This window comes from Anopheles darlingi, chromosome 3, assembly GCF_943734745.1.
Source record: "Anopheles darlingi chromosome 3, idAnoDarlMG_H_01, whole genome shotgun sequence".
NCBI classification, from domain to species: Eukaryota; Metazoa; Arthropoda; class Insecta; order Diptera; family Culicidae; genus Anopheles; species Anopheles darlingi.
The window spans coordinates 21047673-21061466 of NC_064875.1; the positions used below are offsets into that span (position 1 = coordinate 21047673).

General features: G+C 45.4%; 1 non-coding gene across 1 annotated transcript; it reads left to right on the forward strand.

Moving 5' to 3' along the window:
* The first annotated feature begins 7592 nt into the window (after positions 1 to 7592).
* Trnad-guc (transfer RNA aspartic acid (anticodon GUC)) lies at positions 7593 to 7664 on the forward strand. The gene has a single exon. It is a non-coding gene; the product is annotated as a tRNA-Asp (tRNA).
* The last annotated feature ends 6130 nt before the right edge of the window (positions 7665 to 13794 follow it).

Here is a 13794-nt window from a genome sequence, read left to right on the forward strand (position 1 = left end):
AGATAGATCCTGCACTAAAAGTGCTTTTAAAATCATGGAATCGTTTTATGCATTAGTTGTTTTAAAGTAAAATTCGAAAGCTTTTTAAAGATACCCTAATAGATATCGTATATCGAAAAACAAAGCGTAACATGAAGTGCATTGAAACCATTCTTTGCATAGCCGATAAACACCACTCTCTGCGTCATCCAGAGGGATCTTCTTCCCTAGAATTGATAGAAACTATGGCACAGTAATTATGCTACTCTAGAGTACCGTATTGTTGCTACATTAAAGCATAAACTCACTCACTCATTGTCCCCATAATCCTCCATAACGCTCAAACAATCGTCACTGTACTTGAACATGATTCACCCTCCTCCTCTATCATGTCATGCAATAAACATGCATCGATGACCTCAATTTCCACAATTACCGTGCACTGTGTGCTGACCAACACACACACACACACGCACACGAAAACAATGCATTATCAACGCGCATTGGCACGAGCTGCACTCCGATGCAATTCGCAAATCGTAACATCCGCAACGCCAATGCCAAATGCCAACGTATTTCACGCTCAAATTAAACGTTAAACAAACTGTATCCCAAAAGGTATAAGAGGGGCATAAAATTGGCGGAATAGATGTCCCCGACAGAGAATGTCCCGTAAAGAAATAAATCATCACCGCTTTGTCCACGAGCACCACGAGCCAATGATCAATGATCGATCATTGATTTGCTTTCGAACCAATGGATGGAACCGATATCCCCCGGGGACCGATCGAAGGTCTACGGATCCGATCAACCATTCAAAATGAAATGCCCTCACGCGTACCCTGCTGCTACAATGGATTGCCAACTGCCATTCGGACATGCCAAGCCACACCGCGGCAGCTGAGCAGAGCGGTTCTCTCTCTAATCGCTTTTAATTCGAAAAACGGACCAGAAGCCGGCTGGCCCCCGGATGCATAGCAGCATAAGCGAAGGCGGCGGCGGCGGCGTCGTCGGCATAGGACAGAGAACACACAGAACATAGGGACCCCCAAGACCAAAACCAGACCACCACCGCTAAACGTTCGCTGGCTTCGAATGCAGATCGAGAGACAGACAGAGAGAGCGAGAGAGAGGCCAGCTTGCGCAGGTTCTGTCGCAACCAAAGAGTGCCATGAGATGAGATGTGTTTGAACTGAAGGTTGCAAAGACAGACAACCAAAGACCCGAAACAAGGTGTGGGGAAGCAAAGAAGGAAGCGAAGGAGAAGGAGGAGAAGAAGGTAAAAAACAGAAATAATGCTGATCAGAACAAGAACAACAACATTTCCTCACCGCACAACCACCGCACTCTGCCCAAGGAATGACCAAGCAAACCATCGTAGTAGTCGTCGTCGTCGTCGTCGTCGTCGTCGTCATCGCCATGTTGTTGTGTGCTTTATGCTTGGCCGGCATGCTGCAGTTCCCATTCGCCGCCGCATTCTTGCAGTTTGACCATTCTTAGGCCACAAATGATGCACACACACACACACAGACACACGCTTTACCTGCACTACACATTCCTTGCACCAGGAGGGACCTACAAGGTCCCGGGGAGCTACTCCTCTCTCATCAGGATGATTGGTTCGGTTCGCTTTTGTCGGTTTTTTTTTCAGCATTTCGGGTTCGCTTTTGCCGATTGCATAGGTAGTGAGGTGGTGGTGAAGGGCAACAGCATAAACCCTAAACGACGCTTGGACCCCGGTGCGCTGCTCGATGCTTTTTGCCCTTCACTTCCGAAAAGCGAACTTCATTTGAATGCTTCGTCGTTGTCGTTGTCGTAGTCGTAGTCGTTGTCGTTGTCAGATGTTTGCAAGGCCGTTTATGCTGGTAGATATTGTCAATAGTTCACAATTATGCTTCTTTATGCTCCCTACCTTCGAGGACAGTCGACCTCTCTCTCGCTTTCTCTCTCTTTCGCTCTCGTTGGAATCGATTTACTCCCGTGGCCGAAGGATACCGAAATGGCATTTGCGGCGATTGCGTTTCTCGCGTTGCTGGCTCCCGCTGGTGTGGCTTCCTCCCACTCGCTCCTGTTGTTGTTGTTGCGAATCCATGCCAACATACCAACGTTCCCTCCATCCCCCGGCTCCCTTTTTTTGCTGCTTGTTTTCCTCCTTTTTCTTCACCTTCTCGCTCGATTTGCGTGCAAATTTCCCTTCGCCAACCCAGCCAGAGACAGAGAGACAGAGAGAGAGACGCTTCTACTGATGCCGGCTGTCGTCAGTGTTCCAAGGCACCCCCTTCTCCCCCTGGTTCCTTGTTGTCCTCCTCCTCCTTCTCCTGATCCTCTTTCTGCGCCGGAACATGAGACACACACTCGTCGTCGTCGTTGTAGTCGCCGCTCTGGAGGGAAAGGTTCTCCTCCTCGGACGGTGCCACCGTTCGGCATTTTCCCTTTTTTCCCCGTGTCTGAAGTTCCGCTTGCCGCGCACTCTGCACACACGGACATGGACACGGAAAAGCCCATTATTTCTGCTTAATGATGATTTCTATCTGATTTTCATAATATCGATTGTGAAAGCGTGACCGAATCATCGCGAGGGCGACCGTCGACCGCCCCTCGCTTTTATGTTGTGTGTGTGTGTGTGTTGTTGTTGTGGGCCGTCGTGCCAGCGGGAGCCAAACCACGGGCCCCCCCCCCCCCCCCCCCCCCGGCTGGATCGATCTTTATGATGGCGAATAATGAAACTGGCGGCTGGCGGTTGTGCGAATCCGGCAGGCAATTCGTGAAAAAGGTGGTAAGGTAAAGTCGGTAAAGTGGCCGTTAGTGAGCCTGTCTGCATGATTCCGTGTGTGTGTGTGTGTCTGTCAAGGGGGATATGATAAGTAGCAGGAATGGAAGAGGAAGAGATCGTTTTAAGGTTGGAGGGATTTCGGTTTTTGGGCAAATTCGGAACCTTTGAAACATCTGTTTCGGGTCACCCGGGGGGTTAGCTATCCAAATGAGCGATCGTTGATGGTGCAGTATAGATGCGGTTAATGTTTTAATAAATCAAACTTCATTAGTTCCTCACATTATTCTCTACGATTAGCATGCAGGAGCAAGATAAATCGTGTCAATGAAATGGGTTTGATAAGAGTAACATACTATTAACAGGAATGACGATCAGGTGTAGCTCATGTCGATCTTTCAGACCAAAAGATGTATTCGAAACTAACGACTATTATGATGAATATTAGTAACATTAAATATGTATATTTTGTATTTAACTTCGAAAGTTACTTCTTTTGCTCCAGTGCTTATGAACAAACTGCGGTTTTTTCCGTAGGAAAAATGAAAAAAAATTATTTCAAACATAGACTCTTCTTGTCACAAAATGCTAGAGAGCACCCCAAGCGCTTAAAGACACTTCGTATGAAAAAATAAATCAGTAATGATTGCAAATAATACAGAAGAGAGAAAGAAAGAAAGTAAATAATGGAACTACATTAGGAATAGTAAAAACAAAAAAACAGTGATTGAGGTAGTTAAAATAGCTTTCATCAATCGCTTATAATCCGCTAATTAAAAGGAAAAAAGAGAAAAAAACAGCAAACTAAAATACAAGTAAAATGTATGGAAATTTTAACACTCAAGGTGTTTGAAAACATGAAAAGTGCAAAAAAGGGTTTGAATGAATAGAAAATTGAACATTAAAGGACCAGACCAATAAATGTAAACCAGATCAATAACGCAAACAATATCAACCAAATACTGCATTCTGCTGAAATATTTATGGAAAATTTGGTCGTTTATATTCAACTACTCGATGTCCAAGTTCAAGGATTCTCTGGCTATTTAAGTTTATTAAATTTCCCGGTAAAAAACTAAAACATACACCTCAACCGATTCAAATAATTTTAGCGGTTATCCATTTCAAAATTGGGCCGTTAGATAATCGATAGAATGATCCGTACACAGAAATACATGTGGAAAGTGGAGGACGGGTGGGGAGGGAGCGATTACATACCTAGCACATCGCTTGTACCTCCCCCCGTCCCTTCCAGATAGATAAAAAGATGGGTAAAAAACCAATACATACACCTCAACCGATTCGGTAGGCTAACCGATTCTAATTGCATACATTTAGGGGCCGAACATTTCAAAATTTGGCCGTTAAATAACCAGTGGAATGAACAAGAACCTTAAACATGAGATTAAATCAATTTATGGTGCGAAAAACTACCCAAATATTATCTTTCGACAGTGAAAATGTAATGGCATCTCCCTCCCCTCTTCCGTAATAGCACTATTTAACGTTTATAATGTATTTTTCAAAGATATTTAACTGAAAAGGTGTGTATGTTTTTGGGACAATTATTATGTCTAAATCATCTTTTATCTATCTGGAAAGGACGGGGGAAGGTACAAGCGATGTACTAGGTATGTACTCGCTCCCTCCCCCACCCGTCCTCCACTTTCCACATGTATTTCTGTGTACGGATCATTCTATCGATTATCTAACGGCCCAATTTTGAAATGGATAACCGCTAAAATTATTTGAATCGGTTGAGGTGTATGTTTTAGTTTTTTACCAATTTCCCTTCTAGAACTAGTTGCTGTTTAAATGAAGTTACTATTAAAAGTATAATTATTGATAGACTTAAACAATAAAGAAAGCTATTGAAAGGAGCATCGCCTATGATCATTTAAGATAACTAAACGAGCATAAGAAGTGATCAGGATAATACAAACTTGTTAAATGAAGGTCTTTCTATACAGATTACTTTAAATGTTTCTTAGGCTTCACAACACTGCTTATTAACGCGTTCGTGTTCATTGCTAAACCGAATCTAAAAAACGATTTACTTCTTTATCGGCTGCGCTACTCCTTCCAACTACTTATCGTTCAGCAATACCAACAACCACCCGTACCGCCCGTATCATCCGAAAAGTGGAAAGGAAAATCCCCTTTTTATCTGACGTGCGGCCTGGCTGGCTGGCTGGCCCCGTCGGAACCAACCAAAAATTGGTTCGTCTTTGTTGTTGTTTATCTCTCGGCGGAAATCACCCAACCAGGCACCAGGCACCAGCAGCTGAGGCCGAATCGCGGAGCTAAGCTAAATGCGCGGAGGCACTTTTCATATCCTAGACAACTCAACGCCCGCAATATCCTCCCATCACAGAACCACCCCCTCCCCCCTTGGCACACACACACACATAGTTTTCCGCCTTCGCGAACGCGCACGAGAGACTTCAAAGTTCAATACTATTTTACCATTACCATTATTTCCGCTCTTCCTTCCCTTCAGCACCTCCTATACCCATCCCACCAGTACCTATCGACCAGTATTGAGCCCCGTTTGCCATTTGTCGGCCCATTTGCGTCCCGCCCGGTACGGCCACCACATTAGCGATGGCGGCGTTCGATTTGCTTTTCAGATTTCTTTTTATGACGCTCCGGCACCAGGCAGCTCGCTCTCTGGGGGGAGGAGAAAGCATAGAGCATGGAGCATCGAGTCCTTTCGCGCCTGGTCGCGAGCTGGACAAAGAAAAACACTTTCCTGCCCCCGGCAGCTGCGACCTCCAACGAAAGGGGAGTTAGTTCCGGGAGAGGTGAGGCTTTTTTATGTTGCAAAGAGCAGTGAAGGGAAGGAGGAAAAAGGAAGGAAGGAAGTGGCTGCCGAGTGTTTGTTTTGCGCGCGCGTTTTTTTGTTGTTGAGAGCGTCCGTACAGCAGCGCGTCGGGGATCGATTGTACTTCTTTTTTTTGCCTCCCTTCTTTTTTTTATTGTTGTTGGTGTTGTGTTGTGTGCGAGTCCGATAAGTGAAATGGTGGCGCTCGCGTGCTCTTTTGGGACGCCTATCATTGCATCGACCGGACGGAGGAGGAGGTACCGATCATGGACGAGTGCTCGGAGGGAAACTACACCTTTGCTCCAGCTGCTGCTACTACTACTTCTACTGATGGACCCCCCCTTCAAAAATGGGGTCCAATGCAGAGCAGTTCCGTTGGGTGGTTGGTGCTGGGCCCTGCCGAGAAGTATGTGTCGATTGTGTGTCAAAATTTCCAGACAAATATTTGAGATCATGCAACGGGCGAGTGTGGCGCATCGCCATCGGAGACACGCTTCGAAGGGAAGTTGGTTTAATTATTTCTTTCTTCTTTTTTTCTTCCTCCCCATGAAGGGGAACCAACAAAAAGGGGGGAGGGGGGGGGGGGCTTCGCGCATCCAATATTTGGACACCCAACACCGACGGACAACATCGAGCGCGATCGATGTTTGATGTTTGTGTTAGTTATCGCGTGGAGATGCGAGCGGTTTTACACGTTCGCCGGCCGGTTTTCGTCGGTAAACAGTTTCAGAGACAACTTAAGGTCGTAAAGAGCGAAAAGGGAAGGCGAGGGGACAGCTCTACTTCTCACAAGCGCATGTGGCGGATTGTGATTTAAACGATTTACTGGACAGTACCAGGTGTTCGTTTGATGAAATGGGCGCCGAAGCGAGGTGCTAGTGCTCTTTGTGCATATATTAAGAGCTTGTTTGAAGATTGAGGTACTTCCCCAAAGGTTCTTACGCACGTCAAAATCATCATCAAACCTAGAAATGATCAAAACCAAAGCTAAGACCTCGCCTAGAGTCTTGTAGCATTAGAAATGTTCTAAAGGCAATTCGATTATCAAAGATAGATGACAGGCGATTGCTACAAATAGAACAAATAGAATTTTCCTCTTATCAAGTATTCTCCATAAGTCGCCAAATTATCGAAGTATGTTAGTATGGTCGCTAACCAAACGGTCAGAGCATTCGTTGTGATGATATGCAGAATAATTTTCGGAAATACTTGTTCCAAGCGTATTGCCATTTCATATCGCGATATTTGACATACTTTCCCAGAGTTATGCGCTAGTAATTTCACCAAATTTCCCCGGAAATGTGTAATCATTATGAATTTCAATTATGGTTCTCATTTCATCAAAACTAGTTCTGGAAACTGGAAACATAATCCATGTACATACATGTGCAATGCATCTAAAATCCCTGGAAAGCACATCACAACTATTTACCATCAACTATTGCGATGTGAAGTTAGCCCAAACATCATATTCATATTCAAATATCGCACGGAAAGCGCAGTGTACACGGTTACATTAATTACGAGAGACCGGAATTCGTCGCGTACATTTGGAAATAGCAATGTTCCGTCATATGATTCGCCGACGCTTCGCTATGACCAGTGAAATATACACGGGCAAATTGCAAATAGTGTAGAATAAACAGCAAATCCGACATTCGAGCCAGAACGCTTGTACAACTGTAAGATACACATCATCTCAAATATGAGATGGTTGCCGTCATCATTTAGTAATAGAAAGCATTTTATAATTAACGTAAAGCATCTACATAATAGCACACAAAAGGAAATGCACACATTAACGACCCAATAATGCAATATAATGCCACATGTTGGCCAAAGCGATCGTCGAAACAATTACAAATGTGTTCTAACGGGACTTCTGGCCTTGCCCAACTACTTTTTATTACGCGAATAGTAGTTTATCTCATGGTTTTTTTTATACATTTTAATCACGCAGGTTACTAATCATTCTGAATCTGCGCATCTCAAAATTAAATCTCTGAACATTAATCAACATCCTCGATAGTATAGTGGTCAGTATCCCCGCCTGTCACGCGGGAGACCGGGGTTCGATTCCCCGTCGGGGAGAAGAATATTTTTGCCCGTCCACAATATTAAAATAAACAGCATGACTTGCTTGGATATGAGTGCAATTGCAACTAATGATACAGGAGAAATGAGGAAAAATGCACTTCGGTTACCTTCTGACGAAAATAAGATCCAATATTTTTTCATTTCAAGAATTTTCACAATTCATAGCGTCTTAGTGCCTTTTTAAATAAAAACTGGCAGGTTTTCTGTTCAAAAACATCAAAGTCTGTATAGAAAATACGAGCAAATAAATAGAAATACATGTTAAATCATCCTAAATAGGACGAAGACGATTATCAAAGAACATCCATTACGATGTTACTGAAAAGCATGTCAGCAGAGGGCATTATTAGAAAATATTACGAAACCACCACCACCAACGTCCACTTATCCTGCATCAACCACTCCACTTTATCCTGTATCATCTTCCCAAAAAATCATAAATTTTGCCGAAATAAACTGCATTCCTCTTGCGCACACACACAACGGAGCGAGAGAAAAATGCTTTCCACCAACTATCGGCTGCATACGCTTCGTACACCAGCGGCACTCGCGCATCAGCGCATAAAGCAGGGGGGAAAAGGCAGCAATTGTCCAAAGCACACAAACAATAAATCATAAATTATCCTTTCACCACATAGCAGTGGGGGGGGGGGGGGGGGGGGGGTGTGCACATTTGGCCCGCGACAGCAAATTCCCTTATTTTATTCTCCCGACATCGACGACCAGGGAACGCGAAAAATGAAAAATGGAAAAAAAAAACAGGAACGAAACAAAAACCCTGATGTTGCATGTTTGGTCCGTTAATCATAATTGTATGCCAGATCAGTCGGCGGTACGGGCCACGGACGGACCACCGTACCGCACGGATCATCATTCTGGCATGATGCCGACGACGATGACCCCAGAGGAGGTGTTCGATAATCATCATCGTACACAAACACTCATACACGCACACAATTGATTGAAATTAAGCTGTACCCGAACGCACGAATTGTGCACGATAAATCGTCCTCGTCATGCACCAAAAAGGTGATGCCCATGATGATGCTGATGATGATGGTGATGGTTGGCCCCAAAGTGGAGACCCCATCCCCAAACACCCTCTACCCTCCCTAAAAAAAAAATCGCCGAAAAAGAACATCGATTTATGCACGCAACATTCGTCTCGACCGAGACGGGCGAGTGCGCGCCGGTACAAAAGACTCGCTCATTTCATTCCAGTTCCATGTTCCTCCACACTTCATCTGGACGGACACCACCATGCCGTTACCGGCAACATCCCCTCCTTTCATCACACTTTCCAATAATCAGGCCAATCGGTATAATCATCACAATTCGGCGTCGGCGTTTAATGCTGTCGACGAAACCCGGTCCTCAGATGTATGTTTTGGACGTTCTGGACGACTGCTGGCTTCTTTATTTTCCTGCTTTTTTCTTTTCGTGGGGCGAGAGTTTAACGGTGTGTTGGATAAAGCATTGAGGAACCGATCAGTTGATCGGTGTCTGCGCACCGATGGAATGTGCCATCCGAGAGAGGATTGTGATGGTGGTGCACGCGTAAAAGCTTTCCAATTCTTGGAAAACCAAAGAACCGTGACAACGGAGTGCACAGTCAGCACAGGCCCATCTTCTCCTCATCCTCCTGGAAGTCGTCATCGAATGAAAAGCGAACCGGGAGGAGATGAAAGCAATGAAATCGTTAAACGTAACCCAAACCTCACTCTCTCTCTCGAGAGAGAGAGCGAGATCGCATCATCTTCAATGATGCTTCGCGGTGATCTCGCGGTGAGATGAAAATGGATTTACGGCGCGCGGGCACTAGAAGGTGGTGGTGGTGCTGGTTGTTGTTTTATTTACCTCGTCGTTCATCGAGAAAAACCAAACATTTCATTAAACAAAGCTCCCCTCCCCCGAAAATCCGGAGATCTTACCGGCATTTCCCGGAAGGTGTTGTGCTCCGTTGTGCAGACGTGCAGGTGGTGGCGAGATGGTGGCTGTGTTGCTGCAACGCCGCGGCAATTGCCGAAGATCGTGAGCGACACGCATTAAATCCGCGTAATGGTTCCGTGTAACCTGAGCCACCGTCGGAGGACCACCGACACCGTTAAAGAGGCGGCGGCTAAGGTATTTAATTTTTTGGTAATAAAATGAAGTAGGCTACTATGTGACAGAAAAAAATCTCTAAATTCCATTTTTCATAGAAATAAACCTATATTGAAATATGCAGAAAAGTAAAAAAAAATGTATTAGAAAAGTGAAAAAGTTGGAAAGGGTTAGAAAAGTTACATTTATCCAGTAATTTTTCTGTCACTCAGCGAATTTTCTTGTCACTCAGTACCTCGCCATTAGTGCGGAGGCCTAATTCAGTCTTTTACCAAATTTTTCACATTTACAATTTTCATTTTTTTCATGAATGTTTATCATTTCAAGAGTATTGTGAGGCATTTTTGGATCAATTGAAGCTTATTAGTTATGCTAAATTTGTTTTTTGAGGCAAAACTGTATATAAGCTTCACTTTTTCTACTCAGAAAGGTACCAAAAAGTGAAAAAATGATAATGCAACAAAAACTCGGAATAAACGAATAAACGAATTTATATTTTTGCGATGATCCAGCAGAAGGCTATGATCGACGCCGAAAAAAAGTATATTTTTACAGACTCGCCTTCCTAGATTGGATGTCATAAACGTAGTTTTTTTTTATTAAATTTTCCACAAAATACAACCAAATATTCTTGTCAATCAGCAGTTTAATATGAAATTTAGGTTATAAAATAAAGTTAAATGGTTTCTTCACAAAAAATCTTCAAATTTGAGCCTTTTTAATCCCCGAATTAACCTTAGCACCCCTTTTAAACGACTGCCGAAAACCATGCCGCGGAATTCGAGACCAACACACGGTCATTTAAAGTGTAGTAAAGTTGAACCGCCGCAGTAGTGGAGTTTATGACTTCATCTCGATTGAATTCCATCTTATGCGAGGCTACGACACTACTCACGAGTCGGACCGACCGAATGTAAACCTAATTTCCCGGTGAAACATTCCGTATGCAATCAACCACCATCATATCCGACCATTGTACGTGTGCGTGCGTGCGTGCGACGTTGCGCTTGTCCATTTGACACACGCAGCAGGCCGAGTCCTTGCATCATCGCCATGGCGCCATCAATCGACAGGAGATGAGTAGCAGCAGCCGGTGGACAGGTCGCGGAAATGATGTCACTCAATATCAATTAAAACCGGCTTCGCTCCGGACAAACCGATGGCACAGCACAGCCCAGGCGTGAACTGATGGCCGCCCCTGCACGGCCCTCCTCGCTGTGCGCCTCCAATATTCGCATTGCCTCTCGTGCACTTTCGATGTCCTCGATGTGATTTCAATTAACCAACTTTTCACAAAACCTTAGATTGATTGCTTTTATCAGATGCAGCGCGAATATGGTTCGCAGTCGCAGCCTTCGCAGGACCTTCGATTGACTCACTCGACCGGGTTGGAGCTGGTAGTTGGTTGGTTGGTTGGTTGGTTGGTTGGTTCCGTTGGTCGCTCTGCCTGTTATCTGCCGTCGCAATCGGCTTCATAACAATATTGAACGACGGTAGAAGCCGGAAACTAACAAACGCACACTTACACACAGACACAGGCCCTGGCAGACGACAGGCTGACTGTGTGAGGCTTATCATTTTTGCTCCCTCGCTCCTGTCGGACGCGCACCGCCAGAGGGGATTCCCCGGATACCTGGAGCAGATGAAGCGAACGAATCCCGGTCAACCGTGAGGGAATTGCCACTCGTTGGGATGGTTGGTGTGCAGGAAGTGGATGATAGCTGGCAAGCTTCTCTCTCTCTCTCTATTCGAGCTGGAGCTAAAGCTGACACGGACATAATATTTGGTCTTCCAAGCGCACATACCCTGGCCCGGGGAGTCAGCATGGCAACTGACTACTGACTGGGAGAGGAGAAGCAGCTTTAGTAGCTGGAGTGCTGAGCTCGGGGGCCAACGAGAGTGATGTGATGTGGTACTGGGCTGCCCGGGTTATCAATAAGTTCCACCCGTAACTCATTATGCAATTTGCGAAACGAAACCAATTTGCCTCTTCATCAGCCGGGCGGGGCGTGTGCTCGACGTGTGCGCCCCGAAGGAACGAACTCGCGACCGCGCTCTACGCGACCGGAAGGGTTCGAGTAAACATTTGTGCAGCTGTTCCGGGGGATGGGTGAAGGAGGGTACCAATCCGGGACTTCTGCCCTCAGGGGATGCGCTTCGATAATTCGAAAATATTCGATATCAATATTCGCTTAGCCGCAAGTTCTGTGACTGTCTGCGGCAAACGAGGGTTTTGCGAGGCCACTGTCTGCGTAGAGAGTGACTTACTGCTGACACCAAGAAGAGAGTGTTCATTGCGCAAACGAGAGTTGCTCGATAAGCCATCTAGCAAGCTGGGTACTTGCGAGGATTCGGTTAGGTGCTGATAAGGATTTACGTTTGAATTACAATTCCCTGGCGATAGTTCTTGAGGCTCGGGGAAAGAGCTGTATTCGAAGTCTGCACATCCTCATTACATTAACTGAAATACTAGATTCCAAAAAATCAGAATATTTCCAGGATATCTGCAGGATTAGATGAGTACCTGGGTATACCACCGTCCCAACACTCCTTTAGATCAAGTTTTTTAATAAAGCAAATTGTTAAAACGAACAAGCCCGCCTTGATCCAACGCTTCTCAATGTTGCCTTAACAAATGAGCCTGCCATTCCTGTAACAATACAGAGCAGTTCCGTTTTAACAGAAATTCAAAACTTAAATTGCAACCAAAGCTCCTTCCTGTACCACACACAAGCACACTCTCGGGAGCACATGTGCTGAACGGTGATCTAGCATCAACCTCAGGATTACGGGGAACTTTTGGTCGGATTTACGGCCGCATAATCCTTGCTTCCCCTTCCCCCGGGGGGAAAGGAGGAATCACAATCGTCCGCCCGGTTAGGAAAATTTGTTCCATGTCCTCTCACCATCGCCTCCTAAGGCAAAACGATTATGACACGCGCTCTCCGAGGGCTCCAAGGTTTCCGGAGAGCAGTTTCCAGATTGGTTTTTGCAAACCGTAGGATGTAGTTTTGTACCAATCCATTATGTCGGCTCACAAAGTATGCCGTTTTTTTTGTTGCAGTTGTTGTTTTGTTACTGACCAACACCAGCCAGCAAGGGTTGAGGTTTATGGAGCGATCTGGAAACTTAATAGCTTTCATTGTTAGCCCACAATGTATTCACGAGCGAGCTGTGTGGCTTGTTACATTGTAGCCGGACGCTTTTCATGATGCAGAAAATGAAAGATTGTAAAATTGTGGAAATCATGTAAATAACTGCAATGTCCGGAAGGTTGTTAACTTAATTGGAGAGAGAGTGCCTCGCCATTTATAATGTATCGCTAATGAAGTAAATATGCGTAAATAAATATGTTTAAATAAAACAACTATACCTCAACTTACTGGCATACTCTTGTTAGATGCTCTAGTCCGGGAACCTTCCACATAACCCTCTCGTTGCAATTACACAGCTCGAGCTACTCCAGGACTGCTAACTAGCCTCAGCGTCAGCGTACCGAACCGTACCGGTTTGCCAGTGAAAACTCACCTGCAAACCGAGCGGAAGATGGATATAAATTAAGCGGAAGAGCACAACGTGACGCGTAGCCAGAGCGTAACCTGAGGGGGCAGCGCCGACATGAGGTGGTTCGTGAAATTGGAGAACCTGCCGCCGACGTCTGTTGAAGTGGAGATAAATTAATTTAGATCTCATTCGTCGACCAAACCGCGTTAGTAGTGCGTTCCATGTGCTGCTGCTGCTGCTGCTGCTGCTGCTGCTGCTGTGGCCTCGATCCCTGCCCACAAGGCATTCGATAATAGATCATTTGGTTGTCGGGACAGGGAGAAATGCTTGAAAAGGGCCACCATACGCGAATCCATCTCTTTTCGAATCTGGAAACCACCCTCCGCCCGGGCCGGCGTGTGGCACAATTATTGTCGACCACGCGCTCAGTGCCCCCGTCAGCGATCAGGAGCATTTGGAGCATTTTCTATGTTGGAAGGTAGCACCCGGCGCTGAGCATACACAGCGGTACGATTGT